Raw genomic sequence first — 16,848 nt, 5'->3', positions numbered from 1 at the left:
GCTTTAAATTCTGGGTTGTCAGCCTCTCAGAGAATCAGTCCTGGACTCACCACTGATGGCATCGTCAAGTCAAGTCACTTTTTATTGTCATTTCAACCATAACTGCTGGTACAGTGCATAGTAAAAACAAGACAATGCTTTTCAGGACCTTGGTGCTACATGAACAATACAAAAACTACACTGAACTACGTAAAAACAACACAGAAAAAAACTACACTGGACTACAGACCTACCCAGGACTGCATAAAGTGCACAAAACAGTGCAGGCAATACAATAAATAATAAACAAGACAATAGGCACAGTAGAGGGCAGTAAGCTGGTGTCAGTCCAGGCTCTGGGTATTGAGGAGTCTGAAGGCTTAGGGGAAGAAACAGTTACATAGTCTGGCCGTGAGAGCCCAAATGCTTCGGAGCCTTTTCCCAGACGGCAAGAGGGAGAAGAGTTTGTATGAGGGTGCATGGGGTCCTTCATAATGCTGTTTGCTTTGCGGATGCAGCGAGTAGTGTAAATATCTGTGATGGCAGGAAGATTGACCCCAATGATCTTCTCAGCTGACCTCACTATCCGCTGCAGGGTCTTGCGGTCCGAGATGGTGCAATTTCCGAACCAGGCAGTGATGCAGCTGCTCAGGATGCTCTCAATACAACCTCTGTAGAATGTGATGAGGATGGGGGGTGGAAAATGGACTTTCCTCGGCCTTCGCAGAAAGTGGAGATGCTGTTGGGCTTTCTTTACTATGGAGCTGGTGTTGAGGGACCAGGTAAGATTCTTCGCCAGGTGAACACCAAGAAATTTGGTGCTCTTAACAATGTCTACCGAGGAGCCATCGATGATCAGCGGAGAGTGGTCGCTCCGTGCCCTCCTGAACTCAACAACCATCTCTTTTGTTTTGTTCACATTCAGAGACAGGTTGTTGGCTCTGCACCAGTCCGTTAGCTGCTGCACCTCCTCTCTATGCTGTCTCGTCGTTCTTGCTGATGAGACCCACCGCGGTCGTGTCATCGGCGAATTTGATGATATGGTTCGAGCTGTGTGTTGCAGCACAGTCGTGGCTCAGCAGAGTGAACAGCAGTGGACTGAGCACGCAACCCTGGGGAGCCCCCGTGCTCAGTGTGATGGTGTTGGAGATGCTGCTCCCGATCCGGACTGACTGAGATCTCCCAGTCAGGAAGTCTAGGATCCAGTTGCAAGGGAGGTGTTCAGGCCCAGTAGGCTCAGCTTTCTAATCAGTTTCTGAGGGATGATTGTGTTGAATGCTAAACTGAAGTCTATGAACAGCATCCGAACGTACGTGTCTTTGCATGACAGTAAGTCTACTTCATTAGGAGTCTGAGGTGACTTGGTATGTCACCAAAGACTTTAGCTAATTCCTACAGATGTACACCCACAACAAAGCAAATCTCAGGGTTGCACAGTAAATGGTGATATATATGTACTTTGATAATAAATTTGCTTTGAACTTTTAGCTTTGTGGAGCATTTTGATCAGTCACTTCACAGCCGAGTATGGAGGGTCCAACGTTCAATATCAGAAAATGTTGCAGAGGGTTGAAAAATCAGCCAGCTGATTTGCAGGCACAATCCTGGCCAACATCCTGGGCATCAAGAGTATGTGCCTGAAAAAGATGGCTCTATCGTTAAGGATCCTCACCCTCCAGAACATGTCCTTTCCTCATTGCTACCATCAGGGAGGAGGTGCAAGAGCCTGAAGACCCACACTCAATGATTCTTCCCTTCTGCCAATAGATGTCTGAACAGCCCATGAATCCATGTCACTATTTCTATTCTTTTTTTCTTGTGTTATTTATTTATTTTCATAATTTATTGTGATTTTATGTCTTTACTCTGTATTACTGGTGCAAAACAACAATTTTTTAATGTCAAATAAAACCATATCAGTAAACCTGATTGATACATGGATAGGAAAGGTTTAGGGCTGGGGTTCCAAACCTGGGGTCCAAGCACCCTTCGTTAATGGTCGGGGTCCATGGCATAAAGAAACGTTTGGGAACCTCTGGTTTGGAGAGATATGGGTCAAACACAGTCAAATGCAACTAGCTTTTGCTGACAATACCACTATTGTTGGCAGAATTTCAGATGATGACAAGAGGACATACAGGAGCATGACAGATCACCTAATTGAGTGGTGTCTCAGCAACAATCGTGCACTCAATGTCAGTAAGACCGAGGAGCTGATTGTTGAGTTCAGAAAGGGTGAGTCGAGGGAACACACACCAACCCTCGTAGAGGGATCAGAAGTGGAAATTTCAAGTTCCTGAGTGTCAATATCTCTGAGTACCTGTCCTGGACCCAACACATCAATGCAGCTACAAAGAAGGCACGACAGTGACTATACTTCATTAGGAATTTGAGGAGAATTGGTACGTCACCAAAGATAGTCACAAATTTCTACAGATGTACCGCAGAGAGCATTCAACTGGCTGCATAACCATCTGGTATCAAGTCTAGCCAAGTCAAATGAAGTTTATTGTCATTTAATTATGACAATTATGACCCTCAGGCTTCTTCTCACACCAATCCACCAGTCGCTCCACTTCCTCACTGTACTCCGTCTCATCATCGTTGCCGACGAGGCCAACCACTGCTGTGACATCCGCAAACTTGATGACACGGTTGGAGCTGGACCCTGCGACACAGTCATGTGTCAGCAGTGTGAACAGAAGAGAGCTGAGCACACAGCCTTGGAGAGCACCAGTGCTCAGCGTAAAGGGACGAGAGATGTGCTGCCCACACTGACAGGTGGCCTAACTGTTAAGAAGTCCAGTATTGCAGAGGGAGGAGTTGAGACCCAGTGAGGACAACTTCCCCGCCAGTTTCTGGGGAATGATGGTGTTGAACACCATACTAAAGTCTATAGACAGCAGTCTGGCAAATGAGACCCCATTTTGCAGGTGGGATGGACAGAGTGGAGGGCAGAGGCTTTTGCACCATCAGTGGATTGACTTAAATGATTAGCGAACTGGAAAGGGTCCATTGTAGCCAGGGAAAGGCCTTAATGTGCTCTATGACCAGCTGCTCAATGGCATGGTCTACTGTACAGGATCAAAATAAGCTGCAGAGAATTGTAAACTTGGTCACCTCCATCATGGGCACTGGCCTCTGCAATATCCAGGACATCTTCAAGGAGCGATGCCTCAAAAGGCGGCGTCCATCATTAAGGATCCCCATCACCCAGTCATGCCTTGTTCTTACTGTTACCATCAGGGAGGAGGTACAGAAGCCTGAGGACACACACTCAATGATTCAGGAACAGCTTTTTCCTCTCAGCCATCACTTTTCTGAATGGTCATTGAACCAATGAACACTATTTAACTACTTTTCAATAGATTGCAATAGGTACATTTAATATCAGAGAAATGTATACAATATACATCCTGAAATTCTTTTCTTCGCAAACATCCACAAAGACAGAGGACTGCCAAAGAATGAATGACAGTTAAATGTTAGAACCCGAAAGCCCTCCCCCCGCCACAGAGCACTCAAACGTGCAGCAAAACATCAACAAAACACAGACTTGCAGTACACCAAAGACTACTCATTCACCCAGTAATTCGACATACCACAGGCTCTCCCCCAATAAGGAAAAAAGAGGTGTCCCCTTTCACCGTGGGAGGATAACATAACAAAACAACTTGCCGATTTATGGTGTAAAGAGCCTGTTGTATCACTTTTCTCGAGCTCTGTGCCAAAAGAACTTGGCTCTCTGGGAATACAGCCAGTAGCCAGCTCACTGCTTTCAATCTTCCATCTTCAACGACGCACCAGGCGACACTGACCTCGAGTCTGCCCACCCCCAGGGCCATGAAGATCTGGCACTCTGATGGCCGCGAGTCTTCCAGGCTGCATCCTTGGCAAATTGAAAAGTGGCCGGTCATGAGAAGCCAGGAGTGGGTCCCATTCCCACAAAGAACCAAAGTCAGCATGTAACTCCAGGTCAGGGTCTTCAAAAGAACCTTAAAAGGGAAAAAAGAGATAATAAAGATAGAAATAGAGCTGTTTACGAAGATGCAAGCAAAGGAGTCAAAAGCTCCAACCCCAATTTTAAAATTCAATTTCTGCACTACTTACTTCAGTATAAAATATGTACATATACTTACTGTAATTCTTTTTATTTTTTATTGCTTTGTATTGCATTGTACTGCTGCTGCAAAGACCCAAATTTCATGACATGCAGCACTGATATTAACAAACAAGAGAACATCTGCAGATGCTGGAAATCCAAGCAACTCACAGAAGATGCTGGAGGAACTCAGTAACCGGGCAGCATCTATGGAAATGCGTAAGCAGTTGACGTTTCGGGCTGAGACCCTTCATCAGGACAGGAAAATAAATGAGAAGTCAGGGTAAGAGGGTGGGGGGGAGGGGAAGAAGAAATACAAGGTAGTAGGTGATAGGTGAAACTGGGAGAAGGGGAGGTGTGAGGTAAAGAGCTGGGAAGTCGATCGATGAAAGATGAAGGGCTACAGAAGGAGGACTCTGATAGAAGAGGACAGAAGGCCATGGAAGAAAGGGAAGGGGGAGGAGCACCAGAGGGAGGTGATGGGCAGGTAAGAAGTTAAGGTGAGAGAGGGAAATGGGAATGGGGTATGGTGAAGGGAGGGGGGGGGGTTACTGAAAGTTTGAGAAATTGATGTTCGTGTCGTCAGGTTGGAGGCTACACAGACAGAATATAAGGTGTTGCTCCTCTAACCCGAGTGTCAGTAGGAGGCTGTGGACTGACATGTCAGAATGGGAGTGGGAAGTGGAATAAAAATGGGTGGCCACTGGGTGTCCCGCCATTACTGGTGGACAGAGCGTAGGTGCTTGGCGAAGCTGTCTCCCAGTCTAATTGGGTCTCACCAATGTATAGGAGGTCATACTAGGAGCACCCTAATACAGAACTTGCCCCCACTAGTGTGACAGGTGAAGTGTGTCCTCACCTGGAAGGAGTGTTTGGGGTGCTGAATGGTAGTGAGGGAGGTGTAGGGACAGGTGTGGCACGTGGTCCACTTGCAAGGATAGGTGCCAGGAGGGAGATCAGTAGGGAGGGATGAATGGACAAGGGAGCAATCCCTGCAGAAAGCAAAGAGCGTGGGAGGGAAAGGTGTACTTAGTGGGGGGGTCCCGTTGGAGATGGTGATATTAGGTATTCTGTTGGTGATATTAAACGATTCATAGAGGAGAATCATGGTCAGTATGGACAAGATGGGCCGAAGGGTCTGGTTCCCAGCTGAATAACTCTCTGACCTGATTGCCTTGCAGTACAGTAGCGTAGGACTGAATGTCCAAGCGCTGGTCCAGTGTTAACATTGGCAAGCCTTCCGAGAGGGGCGGGGTTTATCTCAGAGCGGGACTTCGGGGAGCACCGCTCATGATTGGTGAGTTTTGTAGGTTAATGGGCGGGTCTTGTGGCCGTGAGACGCTTGGTATTGGGTAAGTGATGCGCTTGGCGGTGACGGACATCCAGAGGAGTCTACCGGGCGGGTGATTTTTGCGGGGTTTGTTATTGAGCGGGATTTCGGGGAACGCGGCCTCCGATTGGTGAGAGGGGCAGGTGGATGGGTGGGTCTTGTGGCCCAGGGAAGCTTATCATTGGATAAGTGATGCACCGGGCGGTGATTGAAGTTGTAAGAAACCTATCGGGCGACGGTGAGGTAGGCGGCTCTCGACTGTGCGCCGAGCTTTGGGGAACAGGCAGGGGTTTCACCTCGGGGATGCCAGGACTGCGCTATTAAGCCGTGAGCTGCGGCGGGCCCAGGGCAGAGAGTGGGCAACGGGGTCTCACCCGAGGAGAGAGCGGGAACGTGAACGGCGTCAAGCGCGGGGAGAGCGAGGCAGGCCCGAGGCTGAAGAGCCGCGGTCGCAGAGCGGGGCCGTCAATGCCATGTGATGTGGAGCTTCACCGAGGTGAGACGCGATCCTCGCTCCTCACTGCCCCCTTCCCTGATCCTGACCCTCTCCGATATTTACACCCCTGTCCTCACCCACTGATCTTCACCCCTTGATCGTCAAGACCCTCCGAAGCTCAACCCACCATCACCTCCAAATCCTTATTTCTGATCCTCATCTCTCCTCCACAGTCCCCACATCCTCACCCTCCAACCTTCTCCCCCTCATTTTCCTCACTCCCTAATCCTCATGCCCTTCCTCTAAATCCCTTTTCCTCAATGTTCACACCACCATTCATCACTCCACTGATCCTTACTCCTCGATTGTCAACACCCTCTGATCTCACCATCCCCTTTTATCCTCACTCCCTCTCGATCAGTCCCCACATTCCCACGCCAACCCTCTTTCCCTCAATTACCTCGCTCCCTGATCCTCAGTTCCCTTCACCCAACTCCCTCACCATACTTTGTCCTTCCTGCACTCCCTCCCATGCCCTCAAATCTTCAACTTCTCCCATCCTTGTGTCCCCCCAACTCTCAGCACTTCATTCCCACCCCAGCCCTGTTCTCATCCCTCCACCCTCATCCCCTCCCCAAGCACAGCATCAGTCCTAGGTGTCTGGTGTGTGACCTTGCCAACTGTTAAACTCTTTTTTAAAAAAAACTTTGCGGTGACCAATTTCGTCCTTTCATGTCAGAAGTGCACACTGTATCTGCAGCTTAGCTTGCCCCTTTAGCCAAGTAATCCCCAGCTGCCAGGGTTGTGAAATTAATTCTGGAAAAATATAGAAAATTCCCGTGCTTGGGAAACTGTGGCCAGAGGAGGAGCAGGTGGCCACTTGAGATTAGAATCCCATCCACTCAGTCTTGACTGAAGTTAAGTGTGTGATGCATGATTCACCAGGCTGGAATTTTAACATTTTCTTTGGGAAAAGTTAGATCAGTGAAAAGAACCAAAAAGAGCTGTGATGTAATGTAGCATTGTGACTCCGGCCAGCAGAGTGCTTGTTCCTCCGTAGCACTGTTGTAATATAGGAAATGTGACTTGTGCAGGAAGATTCTATTCATTGTGATAACAACCAGAACTTATTTTTTTTAATCGGTGAACTCATAGCTGCTTTCAGAAAGAGAATTGAATGGGCATCTTGAGAGTGAGTGATCTGTAAGGCCATGGGGAGAATGTTCTGATGAGGTGCAAAGGGACTTGGGAGCCTTCCCTGAAGAATAAACAGAAGAAAGTTTGGAGATCCAAAGCAACACACACAAAATGTTGGAGGAACTCAGCAGGTCAGGTAGCTTCCCTGAAGGTTGATTTGCAGGTTGAGTTGATGGTGAGTAAGGTAAATGGCATGTTAGCATTCATTTCGAGAAGACTAGAGTATAAAAACAAAGATTACGGTAGAGTATGGAAAAGCAAGTATAGGGTACTGGTGAGGTGATCAGTATTGTGATCAGTTTGGGGCCTCTTATCTAAGAAAGGATGAGCTGACATTGAAGAGGGTTCAGAGAAGGTTCTGATTCTGGGGTTGAAAAGCTCTTGGCCTGTTCCAGAAAAATACAGAGGCAGCTGTAACCACTGATAAACTCACTGAACCATCACCTATAGGTAATTATATAAAAATGCAAACAAGCATAACAAAGTTAAACAGCAATAAAAAAAATTCTACAGCCCAATCCAACAACAATATGTGAATTACTGGTTGTAGAATGGGTAGGTCAGTTGTGCCGCATTGTCAGTGTAAACTTCACATAGTAATCTACTCTTTGTCAAGTATGCTCAAATACTGGATGCAGCGCCCAGGAGAAATACCTTACCCGAAGTCACCATGTACAACCCTGAGATTCAATTTCCTGTGGGCATAATCAGGAGATATATAGAGTAGTAACTATACTAGTATATAGTAACTATAATAGGATCAATGAAAGATCAACCAGACTGCAGAAGACAACAAACTGTGCAAATGCAAATATAATTAAATAGCGATAAATAACGATAACCTGGGATTAGAAGTCCTTAGGGTGAGATCTTTGGTTATGGAAACATCTCAATGGATGGCAAGTGAGTGTAGATATTGCCTTCTATTCAAGAGCCTGATGGTTGAGGGGTAGTAACTGTTCTTGAATCTGGTGCTGTGAGTCCTGGTAGCAGCAAAAAGAGAGCGTGTCCGGGGTGGTGAGGATCTCTGATGATGAATGCTGCTTTCCTATGACAGTGTTTAATGTAGATGTGCTCAATGGTTGAGAGGACTTTACCCGTGATGTACTGGGGTGAATTCACTAACTTTTGTAGGATTTTCTGTTCAAATGCATTGTTGTTTCCATACTAGGCTGTGATGCAGTAATATATACATCTAGAAATTTGTCAAGGTTTTTGTTGTCATGCCAAACCTCTGCAGACTCCTAAGGAAGTAGAGGCACTGTTGTACCATCTAACGATATAAGAACACAAAAATACAACTGCAGATGCTGTGGATCAAAGAATACGTACACAATGCTGGAAGAATGCAGCAGGCCAATCAGCATCCGTGAGAAAAGAGTAGCCAACGTTTCAGGCCGAGGCCCTTCATCAGGAAAGGTCCTGAGCTGTGGAGATTTGTGTGGGGACTTGGGCGCAGTGCAGGAGGAAGTCTTGAGGTCCTCAGTCCTTGTAGCAAGATCCCACTACTGTTAGGACGTTTTTCCCAGTATCATCAAAATAGAGTTGCTCAGGATCAGAATCAGGTTTACTCTTCAGTAGATGCTGTCTGGCCTGCTGAACTCCTCCAGCACCTTGTCTATGTGTTGTTGAATTTTCAGCATCTGCAGATTTTCTCATTAGTACTATCACTGACATGTTGTAAAAGAAAGAAGTGTGTGCGCGCATGGGCACACATAATTATTTATTTATTAAATAGTTAAATATGTAGTGGCAAAAAAATAGAAATAAAAAGTAGTGAGGTAATGTTTATGGGTTTAATGTCCATTCAGAAATCAGATGGCAGAGGGGAAGAAGCTGTTCCTGAATCGCTGAGTGTGTGTCTTCAGGCTCCTGTACCTCCTTGATAGTAGCAATGAGAGCAAAGCATGACCTGGGTGATGGGAGTCCTTAATAATGGATGTTGCCTTTTTGAGGCATTGCTTCTGAAGGTGTTCTGGATGCTATGGAGGCTAGTGCCCATGATGGAGGTGACTGAGTTTACAACTCTCTACAGCTTACTTCAATCCTGTACCATAGCCCCCTCCCCCCCCACCAGCCATTTGGAATGCTCTTCATGGTGTATCTGTTTTTTAAAAAATCGAGTGTTTTAGGTGCCAAACTCAATCTTCTCAAACTCCTAATGAAATATAGTCACTGTCGTGCCTTCTTTGTAACTGCATCGATATATTGTGCCCAGGTTAGCTCCTCCAGTGTTGACGCGCAGGAACTTGAAATTGCACTCTTTCCACTTCTGATCCTTCTGAGGACTGGTATGTGTTCCCTTGTCTTACCCTTTCTGAAGTCCACAATCAGTTCTGTATGTTCTTTCAAATAATCCTGTAATTATTTTATTCAGTTTATTTCCTCACTTCCTTCTTAATATACATTCTGAGTCCTGCTTTCTGCTTTGTTTCTGTTAGGCATTCTATATCCTAAGCTCCCTTCAAGTAAAAATAATTATTCAATAGTCTACCTTTTGTTCTTTTGACAATGATCTTTAGTTCATTCCCTGATATTCATCCATTTGACTGTTTTAAGGTGAAATGTTAACTCATAGAGCACACTGCTGTGGATTGTAGTGCAGATGTTTCTTCTAGTAGAAGTACTAGTCAAGTGTGATGTTCTAATTGGTGTTTTTGCAGGGTCCGATCCAGGAAGCACATATTCTGGTGCTGTGTGGGCTAGAGCAAATGGTGGCTGTAGTTGGTGGTTGGGTATGTTGATTGCTCAGTCTCCTTTCGTAGCTGCTGCTGATTCTCTGCGGTGTAGCGGACGAGGTCCACGTGTGGCGCAGCTCCCTCTTGAACAGATTTCCTCCAGGCCTATCTATTGAGTGCAATGTCTTCCTAGTTTTTAGGTGTAAGGTTGAATTTCTTCAGGCTGATAGTGATGTTTTCTTTGAAACGTTTTCTTTGCTCACCGGGGGTTCACAGATTTTCCTTCAACTGGGAGTAAAGGATCTGTTTGGGTAGAAGAGCATTAGGCATCCAGATGACATGACCTATCCATCGGAGTTGGTATAGCTTTATTGTGGTAGAGATCCTGTTCATGTTGGCCTCCTCCAGTACTCAGTGGAGAAGCAATGCCTTGTATTCCGTTTGGGGGGGTCTCCAACCTGATGGCATGAATATAGATGTGTCCTTCCAGTTTAAAAAAATTATACCCCCTCCCCTCTTCATCTATTCCCCATTCTGGCCTCTTCTCTTACCTCTCCTCTCTGCCTATCACCTCCCCGGGTACTTGCCTCCTTCCCTTTCGCCTATAGCCGCTCTCCTCTCTTATCAGATTATTTCCTCTCCAGCCCTTTACCTTTCCCGCTCACCTGGCTTCAATGATCACCTTCTAGCTAGCCTCCTTCCCCTTCCTCACCATCTTTTTATTCTGACGTCTTCCCCCCTCTTCCATTCTGGTCCTGAAAGTTCAACTGTTTATTCACTTCCATCGATGCAGCCTAACTTGCTGAGTTCCTCCAGCATTTTGTATGTGTTGTTTTTGGATTTTCAGACCTTCTCATGTTACTAATAGAATAATCTAGTTACAGTCACAGTATGTACAGTTGGTTGCTGCGTTCCCTGTAACCTACAGTAAGGCTGTGAAAAATTTTGCAGTAGGAAAGTCTTTATCTGGGTACACAATGCCTTTCACTTTCCACCTCACCAATCACTATCTGTTAGATCTCAGTGTCAGGTAGCAGCATTTGGAATTCGGAATAAGTCAGAGACAAGTCAGAACACAACCAGGGCAGGGAACAAAGGATAGAGGTGGAGAGGTAATCTGAGTCCTCTGCCGCCCAGAATCAGCTCACCTGCTCCCACCTGAAACACAGCTCAACAACAGACAGAAAAACCTACACTCTGTCTATACGAAGGAGTGGAATCTCCTGGCGGCCCCCATTTCATTTCTACTCTCCGTTCCTATCCCGACATCTCAGTCCATGGCTTCCTCCACTGCAGTGATGAGGCCACGATTAGGTTGGAAGAGCAGCATCTTGTATTCCATCTGGGTAACCCCCAAACCCCATTGATTTCTCGAACTTCTGATAATTGCCATTCACCCCCCCCCCCCCCGTTCTTCACCATTCCCCATTCCCATTTCCCTCTTACCTTATCTCCTTACCTGCCTGTCACCTCCCTCTGGTGTTCCTCCCTTTCCCTTTCTTCCGTGGTCTTCTGTCCTCTCCTATCAGATTCCCTTTCACCGGCCCTTTACCTCTTTCACCAATCGACTTCCCAGCTCTTTACTTCACCCGTCCCCCTCTCCCAGTTTCAGCTGTCACCTACCACCTTGTCTTCTTCCTCTCCTCTTTCACCTTCTTACTCTGACTTCTCAACTCTCTTTTTTTCAGTCCTGAAGTAGGGTCTCGGCCCGAAACGTAAACTGTTTACTCAGATGCTGAGTTCCTCCAGCATTTTGTGTGTATTACTTTGATCCCTAGCATCTACAGATTTTCTCTTGTTTGTGATAAAAACTATGCCTCCTTGTTCCCCTGGTCCTGCAAAGTGAGACCCAGCAGACAGCACGCAGACTTGTGGCACCACACAATCACAGGAGGTGACTGAACAATGTCCCATGGCGGCCAACCCTGCTCTACAATAATGGCCATAGAAAAAAGGCCTTCCTGCCTTCGCTTCCTTGGGAACATGCTGCCATGTTATCAGTCCTCAGATCCAATTTTGTCTTTGTCTGATTGTGTGCTGGCTGCTGCCTGTTTGCAAGCTCTATGTTCCCGGGTGACTGATGCATTCACCAGGGGCGTGAGTGCAAGCACTTGAGAAAGTGGTGTTGGTTCAAGAACCATCTTCCAAGAATTCTGGAGTAATAGGGCAATGCAGCACAGATATAGGTCCTTTGGCTGATTGGCAGGAGGCAAAGAGTGGGAATAAAGGGATAATTTTTTGTTTTGCTGCCAGTGTCTAGTGGTGTTCCACAGGAGTCTGTGTTGGGACCACTTCATTTTACGTTTGGTGTCAATGATTTGGATGATGCAATTGATATCTTTGTGGCCAAGTTAGCGAACAGTACAAAGACAGGTGAGGGACAGGTAGTTTTTAGGAAACAGAGGCTGTAGAAGGACCGAGACAGATTGGGAGAATAGGCAGAGAAGTGGCAGATGGAATACAATTTTACAATTTTGTGAAGTTTGCCTTGAACTTTGTTTGAGAAAATTGAAAAATCTGAGGTGCAAAGGGACTTGAGAATCCTGTGCAGGACTCCTTAAAAATTAAAAAAATTTAATCCTTAAAAATTACCCTCCTTAAAGGGTAATTTGCAGGTTGAATCAGTGGTGAGGAAGGCAAATCCAATGTGTGCAGGGTAAATTTCCCTATTTGTTGAATACACAAAGTTTGAAAAAACGGAATTACTGTAAATTCCGAGGTTTCTTTCCCCGTCAGCCCTCCCCGAGGAGAGCTGGAGTCCTGCGTCTAGACTGGGTTGCCAGTGACCCAGCGCAAGGTCAGACGGAGACGGAAGGCTGCTCTACCATGCACCATGACTGAACTCAAAGCTGGCCTCTGGCATTGGACATTGTTCACTATCAGGAGTACAAAGACCTGGCTTGCTTCTCCAGCTTATCTTCAAAATCCAGACATCTGATTCAAATATCAGAGGCACAGTTCCTTCCCTCTCTCAGTTAACACTCCCTTACAGACCAAGAGCTTCTACAGCCGGAATGATCTGAATTGTAGTCATACAGTACAGTAAACCAAGAGGACCACAACCTTGTCATGGTTTAACCATAAGATGTAGGAGCAGAATAGGACCATTGGCCCATTGAGTCTGCCCCACCATGTCATCATAGCTGAGCAAATTTTCCTCTCAGCCCCGATCTCCCGCTTTCTTCCCATATCCCTTCATGCCGACCAATCAAGAATCTAACAAGCTCTGCCTTAATTATACATAAAGACTTTGCCTCCATGACAGCCTGTGGCAAAGAATCCCACAGATTCACCACTCTGTGGCTAAAGAAATTACTCCTCATCTCTGTTCTAAAAGGACACTGCTCTATTCTGAGGCTGTGTCCTCAGGTCTTAAACTCTCTCACCATACTTTCTACTCTCTACTTTCTGTGAAGGCTGAGGAAAGTCCATCTCCCACCCCCATCCTCATCACATTCTACAGGGGTTGTACTGAGAGCATCCTGAGCAGCTGCATCACTGCCTGGTTCGGAAATTGCACCATCTCGGATCGCAAGACCCTGCAGCGGATAGTGAGGTCAGCTGAGAAGATCATCGGGGTCTCTCTTCCCACCATCACAGATATTTACACTACACGCTGCATCTGCAAAGGAAACAGCATTATGAAGGACCCCATGCACCCCTCATACAATCTCTTCTCCCTCCTGCCATCTGGGAAAAGGCTCTGAAGCATTTGGGCTCTCACAACCAGACTATGTAACAGTTTCTTCCCCCAAGCTATCAGACCCCTCAATGCCCGAAGCCTGGACTGATACCTTGCCCTACTGTCCTGTTTATTATTTATTGTAATGCCTGCACTGTTTTTGTGCACTTTATGCAGTCCTTTGTAGGTCTGTAGTCTAGTGTAGCTTTCTCTGTGTTGTTTTTTTAATGTAGTTCAGTCTAGTTTTTGTACTGTGTCATGTAACACCATGGTCCTGAAAAGCGTTGTCTTGTTTTTACTGTGTACTGTACCAGCAGCTATGGTCGAAATGACAATAAAAAGTGACTTGGCTTGACTTGACAAAGGAAGCCTCCTCTTCACATTCTCTATATCCAGGCTTTTTACCATTCAATAGAATTCAATGAGGTCACCGCGATTCTTTTGAATTCTAGTGAATACAGGCCTAGAGCTATCATCCGCTCTTCATAGGACAAGCCATTCAGTCCTGGAATCATCTTCCTGAACCTTTTGGTGGCTTGTGTACCTCAATGACTCAGAGAGCTATGTTAGCTGGAGTCAGGGCCTTGTGCTTTGGCTCTTGGTAGGGTCACTTATGCCAAACAGGTCAAAAGGTAGAGGCCAGACTAAGAGTGGTTCACCGGTCCTCCAGGTTTGGGAGAGGGGCGTTCAGCTGAGGGTTAAAGACCCTGACTGATCAAAAACAAAACTGTTATGGAAACAGCAATGAAGAATCCCTCTACATCAGAGTGTGATGATATTCCTGAGTCTCCACCTGGGATTTGCATGACTTGTCAGTAGTGAAAACTGGGTGGAAGACTACTGACATGATGAAAGAAGCCCTGAACACCACCAGCAATGGAGGACCTTCATTGCTGCCCTGAACAGAGTAACGGGCAGTAAGTACAGTGAACTATATGAGGAAGGCCAGTGGCATGCTTGCCTTCATAGGTCAGGGCATAGGAAATAAGGTGGGGACATGGTACATTGCACATTGAGCACTGTGAGCAGTTCAGGTAGCCATATTAGATTCAACTTTATTGACATTGTGCCGAGTACAGATACAAAGCCAATGAAATGCAGTTAGCATCTAATCAGAAGTGCAAAAGAATAGTGTTACTTATAAAATAACTGTGAATAAGAAGTAAATGCTACAGTACATAAATATAAAAGTACTGAAACAGTACAATATGGGTGCAATACTGCTTAGCACTGTGATGTGAGGTTCAGCAGGGTCACAGCCTCAGGGAAGAAGCTCTTCCTGTGCCTGCTGGTGCAGGAGCAGAGGCTCCTGTAGCACCTACCGGGTGGGAGGAGAGTAAAAAGTCCATGGCTAGGTTGAGATGCATCTTTGATAATGCTTTTCGCCCTGCCCGGGTGGTTTTTATGGTAGATGTTCTCAATGGTGGGCAATTGGGTGCCGATAATCCACTGGGCAGTTTTCACCACTCACTGGAGTGCTTTGCGGTCCAATACAAGACAATTGCCATAGCACACTGAGATACTGTTGATGAGTATGCTCTCAATGGTACAACGGTAAAAGTCCGTCAGTTTCCTGGGACAGAGGTGAGCTTTCTTCATGCTCCTCAGGAAATAAAGGCGCTATTGTGCCTTTTTAAGGAAAGATAAGATTACATTGGAGAAGTACAAGTGGTTCAGATTCAAATGGTTTAAGTCTAAATCTCTCCTGTCCATCTACTTCAAGTTCATTGGTTCAATTTGGTATCAGTGAATATAACAGTTTGCAACCTGAAATTCTTACTCTTCACAGACATACATAAGAGAGTGCAAAACAGAAAAATGATAGAACCCCAAAGCCCCCTCCCCCTCCCACGCACTATCAACAGCAAAAGCATAAACTCTCCCCCCACTTGCTTCAGCAAAAGCATCGACCCCCCCCCCCCGTCACCCACCTCACAAGCAGTAGCAAAGCCCCCAAAGAGATCATGATCTAGAGTCCAGTACAAGCTGCTGTCCATCCCAGCACTTCGACATCTCCGTATCTAGGGAGAGAGCGATACTGATTCTGCAACAAACTAGAGGGCAGACCAGCAGCTCCAGAGGAGATTCACCATGGCTTTACCTGGTTTAAAGGGTTTTACTTATGGGGAGACATTACATAGGCTGAGGTTGTTTCCCCTTAGAGCACGAGTTCTCAACCTGAGGTCCACGGACCCTTGGTCCATGGAACAAATAAGGTTGAAGGTTGGATAGGTACATGGATGGTAAGAGTATGGAGGGCTATGGTCCCAGTGCAGGTGGATGGGAGTAGGCAGTTTAAATGGTTTGGCACAGACTTGATGGACTGAAGGACCTGTTTCTGTTGACTGGACTGACATGATATGGACATGTTAGAATGTTTGGCCACAGGAAAGCTCTGCTTTTGATGGATGGAGGGGAGGTGCTTGAAATGGTCCTCCAATTTGGGTTGTTGATAAATAGTTATTAGGAGAACACTTTATCAATAGCTCAGGACATTAGGACAAAATCGGGTTTATTATCACTAACGTATCATGAACTTTGTTTAGTGGTAGCTGTACAGTGAAAGACATGAAATGTAAAATAAGTTGCAATAAATTATGAGGGGCAACTGCAAGCAGACTTTTTCCTCTGAGGTTGGGTAGGACTATAAATAGAGATCATGGGTTAAGGGTGAAAGGTGAAAAGTTTAAGGGAAATATGAGGGGAAGCTCCTTCACTTAGAAGGTCATGAGATTGGAATGAGCTGCTAATGCAAGTTGTGCATGTGAGCTCAATTTCAACGTTTAAGAGAAGTTTGGATAGGTAGATGGAGGGTAGGGGGTAAGGAGGACTATGGTCCTGATGCAGGTCGATGGGAGTAAGCAATTTAAATGGTTCAGCATGGACTAGATGGGCCAAAAGGCCTGTTTCTCTGCTGTACTTTTCTATGACCCTGAACAAGGTAAATAAATCAAAAAGAGGGATGGTGAGGTAGTGACCATTTAGAAATCTGATGGAGGCGGAGATGAAACTGTTCCTAAAACAGCGTGTCCTCAGGCTCCTGTTCTTCCTGATATTAGTAATGAGAAGAGGGAATGTGTCGGATGTTGGGGGTTCCTAATTACTTGCTGGGATTTGAAATTACTAAATTACAATAAAAAGTGACTAGTGAGGAAGTGATGGTGGAATAGAAAAAGCTGTTTCTAAAGCATTGAGTGTTAGCCAGCTGGTGGTAGGTGACAATTGGAGAGAGGGAGGGGATGAAGTAAAGAGCTGAGGAGTTAGTGAAAGAGATACGGGCTGGTGAAGAAAAATCTGATAGAGGACAGAAGACCATAGAACAAAGGGAAGGAGGACCGCCAATGGGAGGTGATTAGCAGGTGAGAAGATAATGTGAGCGAGGAAAACAGGAAGTCCTGCCTTTTTAATTCCTCTGGCTTGGCTTTTAAATTGTCCAAATATCAG

The 16,848-nt window shown here is 46.0% G+C and overlaps 1 protein-coding gene across 3 annotated transcripts in view; it reads left to right on the top strand.

The window, feature by feature from the left end:
- The first annotated feature begins 5,628 nt into the window (after positions 1–5,628).
- Positions 5,629–16,848, top strand: part of LOC132396926 (polyamine-transporting ATPase 13A3-like) — a 96,332-nt gene continuing 85,112 nt past the window's right edge. For all 3 annotated transcript variants that reach the window (XR_009513178.1, XM_059975034.1, XM_059975032.1), the window contains exon 1: positions 5,629–5,907. The gene's annotated coding sequence lies outside the window, so the exon portion shown is untranslated. The remainder of the gene's footprint in view (positions 5,908–16,848) is intronic.

Source organism: Hypanus sabinus, chromosome 7, assembly GCF_030144855.1.
Source record: "Hypanus sabinus isolate sHypSab1 chromosome 7, sHypSab1.hap1, whole genome shotgun sequence".
Classification (NCBI taxonomy): Eukaryota; Metazoa; Chordata; class Chondrichthyes; order Myliobatiformes; family Dasyatidae; genus Hypanus; species Hypanus sabinus.
Note: the sequence above shows the minus strand (reverse complement) of the source record. Positions and strands in the feature narration are given on the sequence as shown.